The 24,612-nt window shown below is 42.2% G+C and overlaps 1 long non-coding RNA gene across 1 annotated transcript; it reads left to right on the top strand.

The window, feature by feature from the left end:
* The first annotated feature begins 15,114 nt into the window (after nt 1-15,114).
* Nucleotides 15,115-21,797, top strand: LOC125151445 (uncharacterized). The gene is made up of 3 exons (XR_007146798.1): nt 15,115-15,217; nt 17,339-17,447; nt 21,694-21,797. It is a non-coding gene; the product is annotated as an uncharacterized LOC125151445 (long non-coding RNA).
* The last annotated feature ends 2,815 nt before the right edge of the window (nt 21,798-24,612 follow it).

Genomic DNA, 24,612 nt, shown 5'->3' with positions numbered 1-24,612 from the left:
TTAAGCCCGTGATTGGACATCTATGCAGAGCATGTCCTTAGGAAAGGATGATAACTGATGGGAGGTGTGAAGGAGGAAAAGGTAGAGGTACAGCATTATACTGATTGATTGATTTAGACTAATGTTATAACATAAAGGCTGCAATGTCCTAAGATCTGTTTCAATATTTTTTCATGAAAATAGGAAATCCTAGGGTCTCTCCTTCTACTCATGTATTGGAAAGGGCTTTGGATGGTTGACATGGTTTTGCAGCCCAGCTTCATTCCGGACCAATGGTCCAGTCTTGGACAGATTACTAAATTGATCTAGGCTTCTTTCTGCCACTGGCACAGATTATGAACATTTGACCTTTCAGAATGTTGCGAGGATTAAATAAGAAAAGGTATACATGGAACTAGATAGACGAGTCAGTTGTACCAAATGTACAATGTACCAAATGCAAATATACTAAGTGCCACTGAATTGTAGACTTTCAAATGGTTAATTTTATGTTAACCATAAATGGTTAATTTATGTCCATTCCAACTGAATAAAAAAATAAATTCAAAACAATGTATGCAAAAAGTTCTCATGCACAGCAAGTGCTCATGGCCCTTTCTCTGTCATTAGCAAAGGGTCAAGGAGCATCTCTGAGAGTTTTCAGTGGGAACCGATCGTCACAGGGCCAGTTTACCTTCCCATGCTGAGCACTGCTCAGCTCCAGCTGCTGCCATTTGCATTGTTGAATAAGTGAATGGGGCCCCCTGTTGTGCTGTACCCTGGTCCAATTTGGACGGTTTGAATCAGAATTCCCTGGGTGGACTCATGACAATGATAAATGCACGGGTTCCACTTTTGGAGAAAAATTCAATCATTCTGGAGTGGGGCTGTAGATTTTCACTTTTCCCCTGGGTGAATCTGATACATATGAAAATCTTCAACTTAGACTCTCATCACCATGTAATCTCTTCCTTTGAACCATACGTCAGTGATCACAGAAACACCTGCTGGCTGGTTCTTTGACCAGCCTGACATATTATTTTATATTTGTATAATTAATCCAAGAGCTTTATACTTGCTTGGTCCTCCTAGGCATTCTCTCTACTTGACTGGGCAAGACTGACCGTCCTCATTCTCCTGATGTGGAAACTGAGGCAGAGCACTTCATCCATGGTCACACAGCTCTACAGGGGCAGAAGCAGAACTGGATGCCTTCCTGACATTCATCTACTGGGCCTTTCCTTCCTCTGGAAATAAAACAATTCTTATCATTGTTCCTGGTGCACCTTTTCTTCTTTGTTTCTTCTTCTTGGAGACTTTTTTTTCTTATTCATTCTTTTCTTTTCTTTCTTTCTTTCTTTCTTTCTTTCTTTCTTTCTTCTTTCTTTTTTGTCCTTGAAGTGTTGACTTCTTCCTCAAATATCACCATTATTTCTCTTTACTTATAATAATTTTTTCCCTCATTTTAACAAAGCATTCAGAGTGGATGGTTATATAAGCAATTGCACAACTTTACAAGGAAAGCAGATCCAGTTATTCAAAGAAGTGGGAAGGGAAGGGGCTTCTTAATACATTGAGACATGAGAAAATCAGGTCACAGAGATGACATGTCTGTGTCTGTGTGAACAAAGTTTTGAAAGCACATTTTATATATTCAGGCAAGATACAAAGTCAACTATTATTTTTCTTTTTTTAATATGAAATTTATTACCAAATTTATTTCTGTACAACACCCAGTGCTCATCCCAACAGGTGCCCTCCTCAATGCCCATCACCCACTTTCCCATCCCTCCCACCCCCATAAACCCTCAGTTTATTCTCAGTTTTTAAGAGTCTCTTATGGTTTGCCTCCCTCCCTCTCTAACCTTTTTATCCCCCTTCCCCTCACCCATGGTCTTCTGTTAAGTTTCTTAGGATCCACATACGGGTAAAAACATATGGTATCTGTCTTTCTCTGTATGACTTATTTCACTTAGCACAACACCCTCCAGTTCCATCCACGTTGCTGCAACTGAAATGATTTTATTCTTTCTCATTGCCAAGCAGTATTCCATTGTATATATAAACCACAACTTCTTTATCCATGCATCACTTGATGGACATTTAGGCTCTTTCCATAATTTGGCTATTGTTGAAAGTGCTGCTATAAACATTGGGGTACAAGTTCCCCTATGCATCAGCACCCCTATATCCCTAGGGTAAATTCCTAGCAGTGCTGTTGCTGGGTCATAAGGTAGATCTATTTTGAATTTTTTGAGGAACCTCCACACTGTTTTCCAGAGCGGCTGCACCAGTTTGCATTCCCACCAACAGCACAAGAGGGTTCCCATTTCTCCACATCCTTGCCAGCAACTATAGTCTCCTGATTTGTTCATTTTAGCCACTCTGACTGGCATGAGGTGCTACCTGAGTGTAGTTTTGATTTGTATTTCCCTGATGAGGAGTGATGTTGAGCATCTTTTCATGTGCCTGTTGGCCAATTGGATGTCTTCTTTAGAGAAGTGTCTATTCATGTCTTCTGCCCATTTCTTCACTGGATTATTTGTTTTTCGGGTGTGGAGTTTGGTGAGCTCTTTATAGATTTTGGATACTAGCCCTTTGTCCGATATGTGATTTGCAAATATCTTTTCCCATTCCATCAGTTGCCTTTTAGTTTTGTTGATTGTTTCCTTTGCAATGCAGAAGCTTTTTATCTTCATGAGGTCCCAATAGTTCATTTTTGCTTTTAATTCTTTTGCCTTTGGAGATGCGTCAAGTAAGAAATTGCTGTGGCTGAGGTCAGAGAGGTCTTTTCTTTCTTTCTCCTCTAGGGTTTGGATGGTTTCCTGTCTCACATTCAGGTCCTTTATCCATCTTGACTTTATTTTTGTGAATGGTGTGAGAAAGTGGTCTAGTTTCAACCTTCTGCGTGTTGCTGTCCAGTTCTCTCAGCACCATTTGTTAAAGAGACTGTCTTTTTTCCATTGGATGTTCTTTCCTGCTTTGTCAAAGATGAGTTGGCCATCCGTTTGTGGGTCTAGTTCTGGGGTTTCTATTGTATTCCATTGGTCTATGTGTCTGTTTTTGTGCCAATACCATGCTGTCTTGATGATTACAGCTTTGTAGTAGAGGCTAAAATCTGGGATTGTGATGCCTCCTGCTTTGGTCTTCTTCAAAATTACTTTGGCTATTCGGGATCTTTTTTGGTTCCATATGAATTTTAGGATTGCTCGTTCTAGCTTCAAGAAGAATGCTGGTGCAATTTTGATTGGGATTGCATTGAATGTGCAGATAGCGTTGGGTAGTATTGACATTTTGACAATATTTATTCTTCCAATCTTTGAGCATGGAATGTTTTTCCATTTCTTTATATCTTCTTCAATTTCCTTCATAAGCTTTCTATAGTTTTCAGCATACAGATCTTGTACATCTTTGGTTAGGTTTATTCCTAGGTATTTTATGCTTCTTGGTGCAATTGTGAATGGGATCAGTTTCTTTATTTGTCTTTCTGTTGCTTCATTATTAGTGTATAAGAATGCAACTGATTTCTGTATGTTGATTTTGTATCCTATGACATTGCTGAATTCATGTATAGGTTCTAGCAGACTTTTGGTGGAGTCTATCGGGTTTTCCATGTATAATATCATGTCATCTGCAAAAAGTGAAAGCTTGACTTCATCTTTGCCAATTTTGATGCCTTTGATTTCTTTTTGTTGTCTGATTGCTGATGCTAGCACTTCCAACACTATGTTAAACAACAGTGGTGAGAGTGGACATCCCTGTCATGTTCCTGATCTTAGGGGGAAAGCTCTCAGTTTTTCCCCATTGAGGATGATATTAGCTGTGGGCTTTTCGTAAATGGCTTTTATGATGTTTAAGTATGTTCCTTCTATCCCGACTTTCTTGAGGGTTTTTATTAAGAAAGAATGCTGAATTTTGTCAAATGCTTTTTCTGTATCGATAAACAGGATCTTATCTTTTCTTTTATTTAATGTGATGTTCTCATTGATTGATTTGGGAATACTGAACCAGCCCTGCAGCCCAGGAATGAATGCCATTTGATCATGGTGAATATTTCTTTTTATATGCTGTTGAATTTGATTTGCTAGTATCTTGTTGAGAATTTTTGCATCCATACTCATCTGTAGTTCTCTTTTTTTGCTGGATCTCTGTCTGGTTTGAGAATCAAAGTAATGCTGGCTTCCTAGAATGAGTATGGAAGTTTTCCTCCCCTTTCTATTTTTTGGAACAGCTTGAGAAGGATAGGTATTATCTCTGCTTTAAATGTCTAGTAGAATTCCCCAGGGAAGCCATCTGGTCCTGGACTCTTATTTGTTGGGAGATTTTTCATAACCGATTCAATTTCTTCACTGGTTATGGGTCTTTTTCCTGTTGGAGTTTTGTATGTGTGTGGGTGCTTAGGAATTTGTCCATTTCTTCCAGGTTGTCCAGTTTGTTGGCATATAATTTTTCATAGTATTCTCTGATAATTGCTTGTATTTCTGAGGAATTGGTTGTAATAATTCTATTTTTCATTCATGATTTTATCTATGTGGGTCATCTATCTCCCTTTTCTTTTTGAGAAGTCTGGCTGGAGGATTATCAATTTTGTTTATTTTTTCCAGAAACCAACTCTTGGTTTCATTGATCTGCTTTACAGTTTTTTTTAGATTCTATATTGTTTATTTCTGCTCTGATCTTTATTATTTCTCTTCTTCTGCTGGGTGTGGGGTGTCTTTGCTGTTCTGATTCTGTTTTCCTTAGGTGTGCTGTTAGATTTTGTATTTGGGATTTTTCTTGTTTCTTGAGATAGGCCTGGATTGCAATGTATTTTCCTCTCAGGACTGCCTTCGCTTCATCCCAAAGCATTTGGATTGTTGTCTTTTCATTTTCATTTGTTTCCATATTTTTTTTTAATTTCTTCTCTAATTGCCTGGTTGACCCATTCATTCTTTAGTAGGGTGTTCTTTAACCTCCATGCTTTTGGAGGTTTTCCAGACTTTTTCCTGTGGTTGATTTCAAGTTTCATAGCATTGTGGTCTGAAAGTGTGTATGGTATGATTGCAATTCTTTCATACTTATGAAGGGCTGTTTTGTGACCCAGTATGTCATCTATCTTGGAGAATGTTCCATGTGCACTCGAGAACAAAGTATATTCTGTTGCTTTGGGATGCAGAGTTCTAAATATATCTGTCAAGTCCATCTGATCCAATGTATCATCGAGGGCCCTTGTTTCTTTATTGATCATGTGTCTAGATGATCTATCCATTGTTGTAAGTGGAGTATTAAAGTCCCCCTGAAATTACCACATTCTTATAAATAAGGTTGCTTATGTTTGTGATGAATTGTTTTATATATTTGGGGGCTTCTGTATTCAGTGCATAGATATTTATTATTGTTAGCTCTTCCTGATGGATAGACCCTCTAATCATTATTTAATGCCCTTCTTCATCTCTTGTTACAGTCTTTACTTTAAAATCTACTTTGTCTGATATTGGTGTGGCTACTCTAGCTTTCTTTTGACTTCCAGTAGCATGATAGATAGTTCTCCATCCCCTCACTTTCAATCTGAAGGTGTCCTCAGGTCTAAAATGAGTCTCTTGTAGGGAGAAAATAGATAGGTCTTGTTTTTTTTTTAATCTATTCTGATACCCTATGTCTTTTGGTTGGACCATTTAGTCCATTTACATTCAGTGTTATTATAGAAAGATATGGGTTTAGAGTCATTGTGATGTCTTAGGTTTCATGCTTGTAGTGATGTCTCTGGTACTTTGTGGTCCTTGCAACATTTCAGTCACAGAATCCCCCTTAGGGTCTCTTGTAGGGCTGGTTTATTGTTGATGAATTCCTTCAGTTTTTTGTTTGGGAAAACCTTGATCTCTCCTATTATGAATGACAGACTTGCTGGATAAAGGATTCTTGGCTGCATATTTTTTCTGTTCATCACATTGAAGTTTTCCTGCCATTCCTTTCTGGCCTGCCAAGTTTTAGTAGATAGGTCTGCTACTACCCTTATGTGTCTACCTTTGTATGTTAGGGCCTGTTTATCCCTAGCTGTTTTCAGAATTCTATTTTTATCTTTGCATTTTGCCAGTTTTGCTATGATATGTCATGCAGAAGATTGATTCAAGTTATGTCTGAAAGGAGTTCTATGTGCCTCTTGGATTTCAATGCCTGTTTCCTTCCCCCGATCAGGGAAGTTCTCAGCTATGATTTGTTCAAGTACACCTTCAGCCCCTTTCTCTCTCTTCTTCTTTTCTGGAATTCCTATGATTCAGATATTGCTTCATTTGATTGCATCACTTAGTTCTCTAATTCTCCCCTCATACTTCAGGATGTTTTTTATCTCTCTTTTTCTCAGCTTCCTCTTTTTCCATAATTTTATCGTCTAATTCACCTATTTTCTCTGCCTCTTCAATCCGAGCTGTGTTCACCTCCATTTTATTTTGCACCTCATTTATAGCATTTTTTAATTCATCATGACTATTTTTGAGTCCCTTTATCTCTGTAGCAATAGATTCTCTGCTGTCCTCTATGCTTTTTTCAAGCCCAGCGACTAATTTTATGACTATTATTCTAAATTTTTGTTCCATTATATTGCTTAAATCAGTTTTGATCAATTCATTAGCTGTCACTACTTCCTGGAGTTTCTTTTGAGGAGAATTCTTCCATTTTGTCATCTTGGGTAGTCCCTGCAGTAGCTCCAAACTGCAGGGAACTTCCCCTGTGCTGTCCAGGAAAACTTGTGTTGGCAGGTGGGGCTGCAGTCAGACCAGATGTCTGCCCCCATCCCACCGCTGGGGTCACAGTCAGACTGGTGTGTACCTTATCTTCCCCTCTCCCAAAGGCAGGACTCACTGTGGAGTGGTGTGGCCCCTGTCTGGGCTGCTTGCACACTGACAGGCTTGTGGTGCTGCTTCAATGGGATCTGGCCAAAGGCATATTAGCCAGGGTGGATCTGCAAGGTGCACTGGGCAGAAGGGGCAGGCATAGCTCGCTTTGCCATCAGTGGTCCCCTGTGGGAGGGGCCCTGCAGCCTGGGGAGGGAGGCAGGCCTGTCTGAGGGATGGATCCACAGAAGCACAGCATTGTGCGTTTGAGTGGTGCAGGCAAGTTCGGTGATGGGAACTGGTTCCTTTTGGAATTTTGGCTGGGGGATGGGAAAGGACAATGGTACTGGCCAGCGCCTTTGTTCCCCCACTGAGCTCTGTTCTGGAGCTCAACAACTCTCCCTTCTGGCATCCTCTCACCTCCCTTGCTCTCCGAGAGCAGAGCTGTTGACTTTTAACATTCCAAATGTTAAGTCCTGCTGGCTATCAGAACTCATGCAGTCTGGCCCCTCCGCTTTTTCAAGCCAGACCTCGGGGGCTCTGCCTTGCCTGGTGGACTGCCCCTCCACTGACCTGGCTCCCTCCCACCAGTCTGTGTAGCACACACCACCTCTCCACCCTTCCTACCCTCTTCCATGGGCCTCCTGTCTACAATTGGCTCCGGAGAGTCTGTTCTGCTATTCTTCTGGTGTTTTTCTGTGTTATTTAGGCAGATGTGGGTGAAATCTAAGTTATCAGCAGGATGAGGTGAGCCCAGCATCCTTTTACGTTGCCCTCAGCAATCATTTTTCAAGGGCCCTCTGGGTAGGGTGAATAACCATCCCAGTGTACCAGTTCCTGGGAAACAAGACTTTGGTTTAAAATTTTTTTAATCTTTATTTATTTTTGAGAGAGTGAGAGCAGGGGAGGAACAGAGAGAGAGGGAGACACAGAATCCAAAGCAGGCTCCAGGTTCCAAGCTGTCAGCACAGAGCCCGGTGCAAGGCTCGAACCCACAAACTGTGAGATCATGCCCTGAGCCGAAGTCAGACACTTAACCGACTGAGCCACCCAAGCACACCAACAAGACTTTGGTTTTAAAGATTGGGAGAGTTCTAGGCAAAAAGAGACAGGTTGGCCACCTTAACTCTGGGCAGTGATGGGATTGGAGGTGGGATGGGTGAGGAGTGATGGGTGTAGAACTGTGGCCTTCTACTTTGCTCCTTAAACAATTTCTACCAACTTTGAATCCAACTACTTAGGTTACAGCAGAGCCTAGATGCTGAGTGATCTTACCCAAGGCAATTCCCAACTCAGGGCATCCATTGCTCCATGTGCTAAAACCAGTTTAGTAGGGGTGCCTGAGTGGATCAATCCGTTGAGCCTCAGACTCTTGATTTCAGCTCATGTCATGATCCCAGGGTCATGAGATCGAGCCCCACATTAGGCTCTGTGCTGACAGCAGAGAGCCTGTTTGGGATTCTTTCTCCCTCCCTCTCTGCCCCTCCCCCACTCATGTTCATGTGCACACTCACTCTCTCAAATGTAAATAAATAAATAAATAAATAAATAAATAAAGGGCTAGTAATAACAACCACCCCCACAGAAATCAGTGAATTGAAAAAATGAGTATTCTTAGTATGGTTTTTAGTGCACAGCAGGTACTCAAGAGTGCTAGGTGTCACATATCGAAGCTATTTGATTCTTTTCCACGTGACATGCATGAATTGTGTTATTTAAATCACAAAGTTGTGACTTTTTAATTTCAGGGAAATAAGACTGTAGGAAAAAAAAGAAAAAGAAAAGCATTCTGATATCCTGGCACCCTTTTCGTGTCTATGCTGTAACTCTATCTGTGTGTGTGATCCTCTATGTATCATCTTCTAAACATTTTCCACAGCTGTTCTTTTTTACTCTGTTATTAAATAAATATGTTTGACTTCAGTCTCTCTCAATGCTCAAAATATAATGCAGAGCCTCTCTTTTGTCACACGCAGGAATGGGTCCAGTCTTCCACGTTCTCCTTATTTGCTTATTTAAATAGTGGTTGCTTCCTTCTTTATCCAGTGGTATGGGACATTTGGCCAGAGCAAGCAAATTTCACTGTATTTAATTGTCAGCTGGGACACTTGCTGTGTCCTAAAAACAGGTTCTCCCTTAGAGTGCATTAACCAAGACCCACAATGGAAGACAACTAACCCATTCATGCTTCTGGGTTGTGTTTATCTTTCCATTGTAAGGGAAAAGACCTGTTTGCTTGACCAGAGGTCCTTGAATTAAGCCTGTTAGCAAGAGATGCCAACTTGGAGATGACAAATATATGAGAATTGATAGGTTTCTTCAAAGATTCCCACCTCCAAATCTCTCAGTTTTCAGTGAGAGGAGGGATTTAAATTTAGGGAAGTATAGTTATTTATTCAAACTAACAAACATTTATTCTTCTTAATAGGAGTGTCAACAGAACCTCATTTCATTGGCTTGCTAGTCCTTCATATGTTAAGGTACAACCTCTTATATATATGGGGGCTCTTAAAAACAAGTCTTTTCTTTCCCTTTCTTTCTTTCTTTCTTTCTTCCTTTCCAATACCAATGCCACCTGTGAAAGTTTTTTTTCTTATGTTTTCATTAACTTATTTGTGACTACTTTTAAGCAGAAGGCACTAGGGCCAAATGGCTGAAAATTCAGACTGCCTCAAATCATACCTTGACCTGATAACATTAGGCAAGTTCTTCCAAGTTTCTATTACGTAGTTGCCTCATTTGTAACAGGAGCAATAGTTGATCTTACAGGAAATTTGTAAGAACAAATGATGTAATAAACATATATAGCTTAAAACTGGGCCAGGCACATAGTGAACCCAAAAGTGCTAACTTCCGCTGTGTATGTGTGTATATTTATGCCACAGAGATGGGATTTTGGAGCTCTCTGTGGCAGTGGTAGGCAACTGGGTGGCCATCATTGTTTAGGGCACCAAACTCCCTTACTCCTTTTTTTCTGGTAAGGACCTCATTCTTTGTGGGGACTGCTTCTGGTGGACCTGCCCACTCCAGAATCCTAAGAACAAGGGAGTTCATTGGCCTGCATCTGGCCAATCAAGTCCTTCCCCTGGATTTGGCAGATAGAGGCTTTGATAATGATGATGAAAGTGATGATCACAAGAGCCAGTCCTAACAAGCACTTGTTATGTGCCAGACCCAGTTCTAAGTATTTCACACATATTAACTCATTCAACCCTCGTGACAACCCAACGAGGTGGGTACTATAGTTATTCCGATTTTTCAGGTGAGGAATTGAAGTTCAAAGAGATTGAGTAGCTTGCTCAAGATCACACAGCTGATAATGTAGGAGTGCTAGGAAATCTTTCTTTTTACCACTGTCCAAGACTGGACAGTTTAAGAGATTCCCTCTTTCACCTGAGGTCCCTCACCGGTGATGGACACCTGGATCTCTGTGAGGCCATGTGCTGCTTTCTCCTCTTGCCACACTGTGGAAAAGCACATGTGTAGCAGGCCAACATTCAGGAGACAGAAAAGGTGAAAGAGAGAGGGAGGGAGGGAAACAGAGAAAGGAGAAGAGAGAAGACAGAATATTATTTTTTATTTGTAATTTGTTAATGTTTATTTATTTTTGAGAGAGAGACATACAATGAGTTCTAATGGGAGAGGGGCAGAGAGAGAGGGAGACGCAGAATCTGAAGCAGGCTCCAGCCTGTCAGCCCAGAGCCCAATGGGGGGCTCAAACTCACAAACTGTAAGATCATGACCTGAGCCAAAGTGGAACACATAACTGACTGAGGCAACCAGGTGTCACAAGAGAGAATGTTATCTGGATGACAATGTCTGAGTTCTCTACCTTGGGCTTCTCAGTTTTGTAATATAATGAATTTTCTTCCCCATAATTCCTCTTTTTAAAACCAATTTGATTTGATCCAGTCCCTTTCAAACAAAAGGATCCTGACTTATTAAGGTAACAAAAATGGGTGTTGCTTCATTTTCTATTGTGAAAAAATACACGTAGCATACACTTTTCCAGTAGTGACATTTAGTACACTCACAATATTGTAGAACTATCACATTATCTAGTTCCAGAACATTTCTTAAAATGTTTATTTATTTTTGAAAGGGAGAGCACAAGCACGGGAAGGGCAGAGAGAGAAAGGGAGGCAGAGAATCCAAAGCAGGCTCCAGGTTCTGAGCTGTCAGCAAAAAGCCCAATGCAGGGCTTGAACCCATGAATCCCGAGATCATGACCCGAGCTGAAGTCAGATGCTCAACTGACTGAGCCACCAAAGCACCCTCCAGAACATTTTTATATAAGGGGCTGAAAAGAAACTCTGTATCTATTAAACAATCCATTTCCATTCCTCCCTCCCTCCAGTTTCTGACAACCACTAATCTACTTTGTGTCTCTAGGGATTTGCCTATTCTGGTTATTTCTTGTAAGTGGAATCATAGAATATGTGGTCTTCTTTCACTTAGCATAGTGTTTTCACTTAGCTTGTACCATTACATCATTCCTTTTTATACCTGAATAATATTCCATTGTATGGATATACCACTTTTTGTTTATCTATGCATCAATCCATACACAACTGGGTTGTTTCCATCTTTTGGCTATCAGGTATAGTGCTATGAACATTTGTGTACAAGTATTTGTCTGAACACCTGCTTTCAATTCTCTTGGTATATACCCAGAGGGGGAATGGCTGGATTATATGGAAATTCTATGTTTAACTTACTGAAGAACTGTCAAACTATTTTCCACACTGGTTGAACCATTTACCTTCCCACAAGCAATGCAGAAACATTGTTACTATTTAAACGTAAAGGAAAATAATAAATAAGTATTTTCATATTTATTGGTCTCATGTAAAGGCTTTGGGAGACCTCACAGTGCACACATGTATGCACAATGCAGTGTTCAATGTTTAAGCATCTTCTTTCTACAAAGCTCTCACCTGGCTTTGCAGGTGGTACAAACGAGGAATGATATTCCCTTTCAGCGTTCAAAAGGCTCATAAGAGAAGTTGTAATTAAATTTCCACCATTTGGGTCACAATTAGTATAGATAGCCCATTTCATACGATACAACCTAATACATAAGCAGTTACAAAAGGTAACTTGTGATTTCAAGCCTTTAGTGGAATGTTATTTTCATATAGTCTTACAGTCTAATACGTATACTTAATTAAGGACCCAGTCAATCAGCCAGCAAATATCTCTGGGTAGAGGTGCCCCAGTTATGTGCTAAGTATGTTGCAAAATGCTGAGAATACAGACCCTGATGAACTTAACCAGTCTAGCCCAGACCCCAAGAATAGTCATTTAGTGACTAAAGGAAAATAAATATGCTGAAATGTTAAGCATCTCTGTCTAGTTATTGGATTGTGGGTCATTTTTGCCATTCTCTTCTTTTGACTCTCATATGTTTTCTTAATTTTCCTAAAATGAACATGCATTGCTCTACCAGTTATAACAACACACACACACACACACTCACACACACACACACACACACACATCTGTGTGTGTGCATATATATATGTGTGTGCATATATATATACATATATTCCCTTAGTCAAGCTATAGACAGCAAAAATCCAATTAATTTGTGGTATAGCTAAATAAGAAATTTTAAATATTACGAACATGATATTTCATAAGTAAGGTTGAATGTTTTAAGATATTTTGGTTTCTTTTGGCCAGCCTAAATCGAATTGCTATGGTATTTTTTGTAACATTTAAAGGTCCTTGAAAGTGTCTCCTAGCTATGGCATTAATATGTCTTAGTTTCAAACATTTGTTTTTATTGTCCCCATATATTCATATTTTGGCCTCTTCTGATTCTTGTGAGATTATTGCTCTGAAGAATGTGGTGACTCTAATTAAAACTCTTAGAATAAGTTAAATAGTGTGGACCAAGGTTTTGTTAAAATAAACACCATTAATGAGAAATTTGCTTTCGGAAATGGGTGATTTATGTAGTTTCTCCAATTTCTATTCCTTGAGGGGGGAAAGCAGTTAAAAAGTTGAAGAAGTGCTTTTTGGGCATTGATTGTAGCATCAGTGCATTCGAACATACATGCTTTCTTCACAGAGCCAGCGCTATTTATTGAGGGATTCCTGTGTGCCAGGCAGCATACATTGGTTAATTCATGCAACCCTCATAATACTGTAACAAACCAGGATTTAATTTGCCCACTTCATAGATGAGAAAATGATGTCTTCAGCAATGTGTTAATTCCCTAAGGTTAAATGGCTGGTGCAATAAAGTGAAATTTAAAGTTTGATCTTTTAGATTCCAAAGCTGATGCTTTTCCCACTGTATTATACTTTTTTTCATAGAGTAATGAATAAGAAAAACATAGTTGAGGGGCACGTGGGTGTGTCAGTCAGTTTAGTGTGTGACTCTCGATTTCAGCTTATGTCATGATGTCATAGTTCGTGAGATCAAGCCCCATGTCGGGCTCTGTGCTGACAGCATGGAGCCTGCTTGGGATTCTCTCTCTCTCCTTCTCTCTGCCCCTCTCCCCACCTCTCTCTAAAAATAAATAAATAAATAAATAAATATTCAAGAAAAGAACATTTTATCCTTAAATTTAAATATATATATATATATATATATATATATATATATATATATATATATATATATGTTTAAACTAGATAACGATTTCTTGATGGGTGGTGTTGACATTTGGGGCCAGATAATTCATTTTTGTGAGGGCTTTCCTGTGCATTTAGGATAACTAGCAGTGTCTCTAGGCTCCACCTACTAGGTGCTAGTAGCAGATACTGCTAAACCCGCCTGAAGGAGAGAAATCATCCCTGGTGAAGAACCATATACTAGGAGCACCTGGGGGCTCAGTCCCTTTAGTGTTCGCCTCTTGGCTTGGGCTTAGGTCATGACCTCACAGTTCATGGGTCTGAACCCTGTGTAGGGCTTCACGCTGACAGCACAGAACCTGCTTGGGATTCTCTCTCTTCCTCTCCCTCTGCCCCTCCCCTGCTTGCATTCTCTCTTCCTCTCTCTCTCTCTCGTTCTCTCAAAATAAATAAATACGCTTAAAAAAAAGAATAACCATGTATTAAATCCTGGTCTCATTATTCAGAGGAAACACAATCAGTTTTGAGTTTTCATAAAGACAGACTGAAAAGGAATTTCCTAAAACAAACTTGCTTGAAGGAGTCCGTAGTTACGTTGACATGAAACAGGTGGAAGCAGATATTGGCGATTTGACAATAATTGGTCTCATGCAGACCACTCAGAGAGGTAATTTAGGCTCCAGAGCGGCCTCCTGAGAATTTAGCTCTTCACTCACTGCCCTGCCTCTGGGATATCAGCACTAATGGATACGGGCTATGACATATTTATACAAGGAGAGAAGACTTTTCATTATAACATAAAGGATAGCCTGCTCCTTCAGAAACATTAAATCAAATGAGATAAAAACCCAGAAAGGCAGTCAGGCAGTGAACAACTCTTCAGAAACGCCAACTCTGTGATGGTCATTGTTCTAAACCCTGGGGATACCACAGGGAGAAAACATACAACAGCTTCCTTTACAAAGTTTGAAGTCCAGTAGGGAAGACAGACATAGCAAAAAATTACACACGTGATTCATTAAGCGATTATACATATGCATGGGGCTGCGAAGGATAAATCCTTACTATGCTTCTTGATGCCGGGTCAAAAAGCACACGATCACTGTTTATGCTATGAACAAGCTCTTATCTCTGAGCTCCAAATCCATCTGGCTCTAGTATGTCTTCTGGTTCTGCACAAACTACATTTCCCATATGCCTTTGCCTGGTGGCTTCCTGTGAGATTCTGTTACCAGAAAGCAGAGAGGGAACTTAGGAGCCAGGAGGAAGTAAGGAGAAAGTAGGAGGTCCTGGAGAAAGGACTTCCTTCTCCCCTGTTTGCTCAATGTCTCTGGCAAAGTTGCCCCAGCAGTGCCCTTCAGCCCAGAGCAGCAGCTGGTTGCAGCCTCCAGTTCCTTCTGGCATTGCCAGGACCAGCCCCCTGCCCTCTGGAACCGCCAACGGTAGCCCGTCCTGCCCCTCCTCAGAGCCTTGCAGCGCTCCTTCTCCACTTTTGTTCCCGAAACCCTCCAACACCTGTGCGCTAATAACCTATACTAAGTCTCCTCCATTAGAACACTTCGTGTACTGTCTGTTTTCCTGACTAAACCCTGCCTGCCTCATGATTTTGAGTCAAGCTTCATCCACCAAGCAGAAGCACAGGTATTCTTCCTGTCAACGGAGGCGAGGAGAAGATGGTGACTTGGAGTCTTCCCTGTTTAGGAGAGTGACTTCAAAAGACAGAATCACTGGAAAGCAGCAACACATGTCTGAGGACAGAGAAATGAACAAGACAAAGTCCCTGCCCCCATGGAGCTCAGTGGAGCTCACCGAAGTGCCAGTGGGAAGAGTGAGGCTGCAAATGGGTAAGTCACAAACAAGTCACACAGTTTGACAGGACACATTAGTTTTCCTAGGGCTATGGCAAAGTACCACAAGCTGGGTGGCTTACAACAGCAGAAATGTATTCTCTCACAATTTTTGGAGGCCAGAAGTCCAAAATCAAGGAATCCAAAATCTACTCATGGGCATGGCCATGCTCCTTATGAAGTCTTTGTGGGAGGACCCTTCCTTGCCTATTCCAGCTTCTGCTGGTGCCAGGCATTCTTCGGCTTATAGTCGTGGATTCCAATCTCTGCCCCCATCTTCACCTTGCCTTATCCCCTCTGTGTATGTTTGCAAGAACACTTGTCATTGGACTTAGAACCCCACCTGGATAATCTAGGATGATTGCATCTCAAATCCTTACCTTAATTATATTTGCAAAACTGCTTTCTCCATAATAAGTCGCATTCACAGATTCCAGGGATTAGAATGCGGACATCTTTTAGGGGGCCACCAGTCCATCGACTATACAAGGTAAGGAAGTAGAGAGGTGGGCAGTTTTAGGTAACACACTCAGGACAAGACCCCAGTGAGCAGAAGGAGCAGCCATGGACAGGTGAGAGAAGAGCTTTCCAGAAAGATGGAAGAACAGGTCTGAAGTGCCAGGTCTACCCCTCCCCTCCTTTCCCTCTGCTCCCTAAACATTTATTTCTGGGTGTCATGATCTTTCGATATTCTCTCTGCTTTGGACTCTTTCCTGACGTTCTCACATGGTTGGTCTTTGCTCATCATCTTTAAATTTTTCCTCCTGCAGGTGATGACTTCTGACCATTCTCTCTAAAATACCCCTGTCCCCATGTCGCAGAAACCTACCATGCTCTGCTTTCCATCCCCCGGCCCACTTCTGCCTTCAGCCTCAGCTGCAGAAGACCTGTCTGTGAACTCAGATTCTTCTTGTTCTTGCAACTTCCTGCCCCAAGCTCCCCATCTCTCCTTCTGTCTGTGTCCGGGCCACCTCTGACTGTGTGGGAGTCCCCTCAGCCAGTGTCTAAGCCCAGACCCAAAGTGTGAGGAGTCCACACCCCTGGAATCTGGAGCCAACTGATGAATGTTCCATATGTCTCAAGTGGACATTCTGGCAGGTATTTTATACACCTCTGTCCCTTCCCACAGGAGTGTAAGCACTAAGAGAGAAACCTTTTCTGACTTCACACACCCAATTATCATCCACTGACCGACTCCTGTGTGCATTGGTTATTTCAGTGGCTCTTCACCACTCAGGGGTTCAAATCTCCATTTTATGAGAAACCACCTCAATTCAGTTTAACCTTTGCTGTTCTTGAATATATGAAAATTGCTATCTGCTACAGTTCATTCTAGAAAAATAAATAAGAATTTCAAGGTAAGTTGCTAGTAATTATATCTCTTCCTAATCTTTAGCAACACAATACAGAGAAAAGTAGAAGACTAATGCTATTTCTACTAAATTGATTTCCTTTAAAAATAAAATCCTAAGATTAATGTAAAAATTTTTCATTTTACAGATGAAAAGTTGGAGTCCTGGGCAGTTTGTTAACTCTTCAACATCATAGCCCAAGATCATCTCCAAGAAGTGAAATTTAAAATCAATTCTTTCAGATTCTCAAATCAATGCCCTTTTCCTACTATTACACTTGCTTTCACTGAGTAATGAAACGGAACTTCAGACAACACTGACCATCCGGTGAAACCACTGATTAATTCAATGGAGGATGAATTCCTTTCATTAAACTCTGTTTTTCCTAGATTAAATAGTGAGTGGAAACCAATGTTTATTAAGATTCTACCTCAGCATTATTTGATTTCCTCACTAATCACATAATGGGAGATGTTCTCTATAAACCCTTAGAGAGGAATCTGGAAACCCTTGATTTGACATAGAAGCACTTTTTTTCTCCTGATAATCTAGGAGTGCTGGTAAACAAAAATTGACCTCATCAAAGGTCCCAACTCAGTTGCGTTTGGCCAAACCAGACCTAGTTGTGATAATGGTAATAACATCATCAGGCCAATTACAGGAGGTACACTGTGGCCAGATAAGGAGAATGCCGGTAGTAATTTAGTGATTGAAAATGAGTTCGCTGATCCAAATTACATTTCCTCTTTTTTTTTTTCTTTTTTAGTAATGGTCTTGATCCCTATTCTGATCTCCTCATCCAAAGTAACATTTACATGCACCAGACGCTCTGCCCAGGATTTTAACCTTTCCTAATCTATCCCCACAACAACCTGGTGAGTAGTATAGTTAAAATCACCAATTAATGGCAGGATCATAGAAAGTCTTCACTGTTCAGAGGTGGAGAGAAGTTATAGGCTACTCTGAAAATCTGATGAAAACTTAGGGATGCTTTGGGAACAAAAATGCATATAATCACAAGATACACACACACACACACAAACACACAAACACATATACTTTCCAGGGGTGTTCATATAAGTCCAAATATGAAGTTATATATGAACTTGGGTTAAGAAATTCTGAGTAGGAAACTCAGGCTTAGAAAGCCATCAGCAGCAGTAAGTTGCCTAAAGTACCCTAACAGTTAAGGGGCCAAAGTATGATGAGACTCACAACTGTTTAACCCCAGAGACTGCTTCAAAGCCAACACCATGTAGTTTCCTGAGAAATGGCAGTAAATTCAAACCCAAGCACATTTTGATTGAACTAGAAAGCACACTAGTGTCACGACTGCAGAATATTAACTTCAAGGAAGATCATCACGATCGTTAATAGGACTCCATTAACCTTGGGAAAGTGCACTTGTCTTCCAACTCAGGAAAGATCAGGCACTAGGAGCCCATTTGCCTCGGGCACATCCCAAGGCAGGACAGTCCACTTGGCCATTGAGTACATCCTGGCTTTGCCTGGTGAGACTGTGGACCCCGGCCTGGAACAGCCAACTCCCATTGCCCAGAGTCACTCAATTCCCCATGGCCTGAGCATCAGCTGAGCGCTGAGCTGCTGAAGTAGATGCAGAATCAGACACACTCAACATGGTAATTACCAATGGACTTCGGATTAGGCTGAGCAAAGATGAGTCTCCTGTGTTAGATGTGTCAGTTTTCATTACCTGCACATGAAATGAAGGAGGCATGCTGTGATGGGCACTTGATTAAGAAAATTAAACTAATTTATCTGTAATCCTGTAAACACAGAGAGGCAAAGGCCCTGAGGTCTTTAATTTGTTGATTTGGCCCCATGAAAAAGCTTAAATGGTAATGAGGATCCTTTTTTAATGAGAAATGTTTTTTAACATCTGAGATTGGCATTTCTTCGCCATTATGAGGGAAACATTCACTCAGTCGTTTTGATACTTGAAATTGTATTTATATCACATGAAAAATCCCATATAAGTCTAACTTGAATCTCAGGTTTTAAGTGAATTTGATTAACAGAGGAATTTGGAACACAGAATTTAATTTTTGAAGAGAAATATTTCTAAGGTTGCATTTTGTAAATTTACCAGGAGATGGCAGTGTCTGACAAAGGGTTTTGATATCCCTTCCACATCCCACCTCCATCTGCTCTCTCTCTAAAAGTTTTTTTTTTCTTTTTCAAAAATCATGGCAAATAATTGCAGAAATATAGGCGATACTCAAACATTACAGGCGCGCACTGCAACTGAAACCAGTTGTTTCAATCCTTTGGAAAAGTAAAATATTTATTTTTAATCCTTCTCTATCCTAAATAATGGGTTCAATTTATCTCAATAAATCAAACCATATTATGAGATTAATTTATGGTAATGCAAATAAATTTAAGTCAATGAGAATTATTTTTGTAAATACTGACTCAGTGGGACTGTTCCATAATTTCTTTTTTACGTTATGACTTTCTAATAATTATGTCATCAGATTTTGCTGTTTTTTTCCAATTCAATTTACCATTAATGTGTGCTGGGCACTAAACTACAATCACTCTGTCAGATATATTACCTTCCTGTAGGCGTCAAGAAATAATAAACAGAAAGATAATAGTCAAGGGTCAGGAGGAAGGAATTTGGAATTTAGAGTCTGCCAGTTCTGGTTCAAACCTTTGTTTTAATTAACCTGAAAATGGCATTTTACGATTACTCCTTTTTTTCATACTACTTTCTGTTTGTGTGTATGTCCACTTTCCACTGTATCTCAGGAACTGTGCTCTGAGTTTATATCTTCTCACACACACACACACACACACACACACACACACACACAATATTTTATTCAATAAGTAAGCCAAGTACTGTGCTAAGAACTGAGGCTGCAGTGGTAAATAAACTAGACAGTTCTTTCCTCTATGAAGCCTGCTTTCTGGGGAGCAGAGGCAAACAATAAAAATAAATATACAAATAATAGATGAGTTTCAGAAGGGATCATTGGTACAAAGTAAAATTAAGCCAGAAATAAAAAGTCTGCAGGTGTGGTGGAAGAGGACACCAGAGGGGTCCTGGACATAGATGCCTGCCTCTCTGGAATGTGCTCCTTTATTAGACTGGCTTTACTGCCATCAATCTCCTAGAATAGGATGCCTTGGCTTTCTGCATTTATAAACATGGGCAGTCACGTGTGGCGACCGTAGTCTCTCCTTGTGGCATCTGGTGGGACCTTGTGGGAGGGTAGAGATTTCTGGCACTGATGCTCTTTTCTCCTAGAACCTGTGAATGAACAAGGGGCCAGGTACTGACACCTGCATCATTGGGTTTCCGCTCCTGTGGGCTTTCTGCTTCTGTCTGTCATACCAACATACCTGTCACTTCTGTTCTGTAGGTCCCTATGGATGCAAGAGGACCTCCTCTTTACCAGGTCCACCCTGCAGGCCCTTCCCCACAGCTCCCCTTTTATCGTTGTTCATGTGCTCTCTGAGCCGCCTCCAGCTCCTGGGTGTCCTCAGGGACAGGGCCCACCACCTCCTCCTCGACTATTTGTAAGATGATCTGAACAGTATGAATGGATGTGTTCAGCACGTTCAGCTTCTGTCTTGTTGAGTCTTTGAGAAGACGTAGAGATGGCCTCACAGTCTTTGCAATGCAAGGGTGCTGCTGGCTGAGGACACTGTTAAGCTTCCTCAGGTTTCTCCAAACATACATATGTTGGGCTGTGTCATTTTCCCTTACCGAGCTGGGCTGCAGGTGTCTCTTGTGGAGAAGAAAAGAGTCTTTTCGTAGAAAAGCAGGCATATCATTTCTGCAGATGTGCCTCGTACAGAGCCCATGTTCCTGGCTCTGTGAGAGATGAGGCACACCCCTACCATCAGGGGCTTCAGGTGTCCTAATGGAGAGAGAGTCACATGCATTAAATGACACGGAGCTTCTGCTCTACAATAGTGGAAGCACCAGTAATGGGTCCTCGAGTACAAGAGTGAGAGACGTGAATCTCATGGGAATGAATTGGAGGCTGTGGACGAGACGGAAGAGAGGAGATGGTTCAGAGGGGAGGGTGTTGGACTCCGTGAGACAGAGTTGGAGGCCCTTTCTGGCAGGGCCCACGACCTGGGCAGGGAGAGTGGGCGCAGCGTGAGGTTCACACAGAGCTACGGCATGGGTTCAAGCCCGGTTCACGCAGTTATCATCTCTGAAATGTCACGGTGGCCAAAGTGCACCTAGTTCATTATCTAAATAAAGACTGTTGTTTCCCTTGGTTTTCTGAAGGTTCTAGATCTGTGTGAAAGAATGCCCTGGAGATTGGTAGTTCAACTTGGTTCTTATGGGATGCTTGTCTGCCTAAGTTTGTGTGCCTCTGTGAGACTAAATGCGATGAAAGGTTGTAGATCAGCTGTTTGGCTTCCTTGGCCTTCAGCCTGAGTCAGACTGTTAGGGGGAAATTCAGGGTTGACCAAGGAACCACCCCTGCTGGACTCCTGTCATTGCACCCCTGCACTGCTGTCACCACGCTGCCTGAAGGTTTGCATCTCCAAAACTTCCCTCACGATTGCTTGAGGCTTTGCCTGTGTTCCTGCCGTCTCAGCCCTAATACCAGGTCTCAGTGGGGCCATCTCAGGGCCTCAACTTTGTAATCTGAGAAGCAGGGATAATGTTGGCCTCTGAGGTCAGTGCGATGAAGAGGTGGTTAAGCACATAAGAATCTGTAAAATGCATGGCATGAATGGACGCTCACCCTTCTCAGGGTGGAAATGAATGTATCTGCACACAGATCATCAATAGATGTTAACTCAGTTTCCTGAAACTAAGGGTATAATGCCTGAGGCTGGGAGATTGGCAATTCCTGTTTCAAAAGATGCAATAAAGATGCCTGTGTGTTTTCTATTAAAATTCAGGTCCTACTTTACAAAGAAGGAAAAGATAACAGTGAGGATGTGTACATTCAGGGATCTACCTCTAAGATCTGAAGATAATCTTCTTCCATTGCAGGTAGACACACAAATGCAGCCACACAATTAAGTGCTCATCCCAGGCCGCACATATATCATAGAAGACAAATTGCATAGAGGAGAACACAAGATCCCATTGCAATAACCCAAAATCTCTTTGCCTTACAGGAGAATGTGAAGTTTGAAGAGGACCCTGAACTGTGACCAATAGGCTGTGGTGATGTGATATGTTTAGAAAAGTTGTCTGATATGCGTATTTGAATGAATTCTTCCCCTGAACATTCCTATCCCCTCTATTTTGTCTTCCTCATTTCCCCTGACAAACCCATCACCGTTCTGTCTCTGTGTCAGTATCTGCTTCCAGGAGGACCTACGTTCATTCTATGTTGATGTACACAATGTGACTCCTGTATACACGGTCACAAACAGGTAGAATCTACAGTAATAGGGGCAGAAGATAAGTGACTGAATTGTATTGACTGCATGTGTCCCCCTGGTTCCTTCTGGGGTGGTGGCCACAACCTTCCTCTAGATCTGGTGACGGTGGTGTTCACTCCTCAATAGATCCTCGCAAGCACACGGCACCTGCTAATCACCGTGGTGTGTGGTGATCAGCAGGGCAGCTGTCAGTCCCCAGGAAGTGGCTGATTCCTGATTGCAAGACATGGATGAGGGGTCAGCAGTGTCTCTGGTAGAACAGCGAGGAAACCCTGCATTAATCCACATGTTGTGGACTTTTCCCACCTACTCGCTATCTCACAGCACCAATCCAGGTGGGCACTGAGGAAGACTAATGGTGGTAGTTTTGGAGTGAGTCTTATGAGGTCCCATATTCCTCCCAGTCTATTGAGACAGAGCACAAGTGAGGGAGGGGGAGACAGAGAGGGAGACACAGAATCCAAAGCAGGCTCCAGGCTCTAAGCTGTCAGCGCAGAACCGAATGAGAGGCTCAAACTCACAACCCATGAGATCGTGACCTGAGCCGAAGTCAGACGCTTAACAGACTGAGCCACCTGGGTGCCCCTCCTCCCACTGTTTCCTTAGTGACACATGGGTAGGACAGAGTTCAGTGACATGATACTGTTCCTCCCTCACCACCAAGGAGGATTTGGTTGTAAGCATCTGGCTCTTTCTGGGTCCTCAAAGCCCATGTATTCTGCCACAGAGCCCCTGACGCCTGCAGGGCCCTTCTTCCTCCCAGGTTGTGGAGACAACCAGCCCTCCAGCAACATTGGGGTCATGGCTGGGCCACCAAGGGCTCAAAATCTGGCTGTCCACATGCTTCCCTGTGGTGGCTGGGAACAGCAGTGCTCCAGTAAAGGTCAGCATGAGCAGCTTCTCTAAACAGGATTCTCATCCACTGTGATCAGGGCCTGCGCTAAAACGTGACAGGGGAGAGGGGGACACAAGAGATGTAGTGACGTTTCCTGGACAGGGCTGCACAGAGCAGAAGGCCAAGGCCTGCTAATCTCTGGATTCTGGATGGTAGGTGAGCAGTTTAAAACACCACAACCTTCTCTTACATCAAAAGAGAAACCTGCATTTTCACCCAGCCTTCCTCTGATATGAAGAGATGACAATTATTATTTGAAGGCACAATTATCTACCTATGAGTCTGATGGAAATGATTTCATCCATCTTCATCCCTAAAGCACTTTTCATTGATATTACCCATATAGAGGCAGGAAATTTATACCAGATGTGTAGCTCCCTCTAGATGCGCATTCTGACCTTGTCCCATTTGTGTCCTCAAAGACATTATTGACAAGAAAAATAAGCTCTCAACATCAAGATGTTGACGTTAGAGAATGTGGTATAAATGGAATTTCGTATGTTCTCAATTAGAAATAATTTTTAATGGTGAAGGAGAAATTAAAAATATTGTCATTTTTAATTGAAATATAGGAGACTCACCATGTTGTATTAGTTTCAGGCATATATCATGGTGATTCCGTGTGTATACGTTACGCTCTCCAGGTACCTATACAAGGGTAGCTATATTGGGAAAGCATGCAACGCTTTCTTACAGGATTGACGCTATTCTATGGGCTGTACCTTGGATCCCAATGGCTTATTCATTCCATAGCTGGAAGCCTGTATCTCTTTCTCAGAGGTGTCAACTTTTTTATTTACCCAAGCATTTTGGTGCTAAACACCATGACCTGTAGGTCAGCAGGTGTCAATTTGCAGTCTGTATTTCTGCGAATGCTGCTTAAAGCATTACACATGATATCATTATGTCAATAAATTCGGTTTCATTCTGCACTCAGTAAAAAGGAGAAGGAAAAGGTTTCTTTGTGTCCCAAGCAAGCCCTTCGGTAAGACCCTTCTGGATCAGGAGAACAGGCTTCACTGGACCAGCTGCACTCTCAGTACTTCTAGCTGTGAGCAGCCATGGCCTTGAGCATTGCAGGAATTCCCACGGCGGCCGGCAGAGGGCGCGCACGCACCACGCCCAGGGTGGGGCCGGGCCTCTGCGTGGACAGTGCTGGCCTGAGAAGGCGCCCACTAGGCTTTTCTGATCCAGGGCGCCCCTGAGCTGGAAAGGCTTCCTTGCTTCTGAGGACCCAGTGCCTCTGAGTGTGGGCAAAGAACCCAGCAGGTTCCGCCCCCGGGCCTGGGGGAGACCCTGGAGGCTTCGCAGCCCCTTGGCGTCTCCTAGGTGGTGGGGCTGAGTCCCGAGGCGGGGGAGGCAGGGCCTGGGCGGTTTCCCTGGAAGCGCGGGTGGTCGGTTGGCGGCATAGTCCCTCGCTTTTTCTGGGCTGTTCGTGGTTTGTTCCTCATTTCCCCTGCCGGTATTTCCCTGGAGGATCCGTGGATTCATGGGGTCCCGTGACGCCACGTCAAAGAGGCTGGGGTTGGTTTGTTCCAGGTCAGGCTCGTTTCGGGGGAGAAATCCTGACCCAAATTCGGAGGAACAGGAGCCGCATTTAGTTGGGAAGTGAAGACGCCAAATGTTGACTCTTAGGACCTTCTAGAAGAAGGAGCTGGGACCCAGCTCATTTCATAATTTGAAAATATTAGCCAAGGTGCTTACGGTAAAGTCATAACAGATGTGTAGCTCCCTGTAAGTTGCATGCGACCTTG

Source organism: Prionailurus viverrinus, chromosome A2 (genome assembly GCF_022837055.1).
Source record: "Prionailurus viverrinus isolate Anna chromosome A2, UM_Priviv_1.0, whole genome shotgun sequence".
Classification (NCBI taxonomy): Eukaryota; Metazoa; Chordata; class Mammalia; order Carnivora; family Felidae; genus Prionailurus; species Prionailurus viverrinus.
Note: the sequence above shows the minus strand (reverse complement) of the source record. Positions and strands in the feature narration are given on the sequence as shown.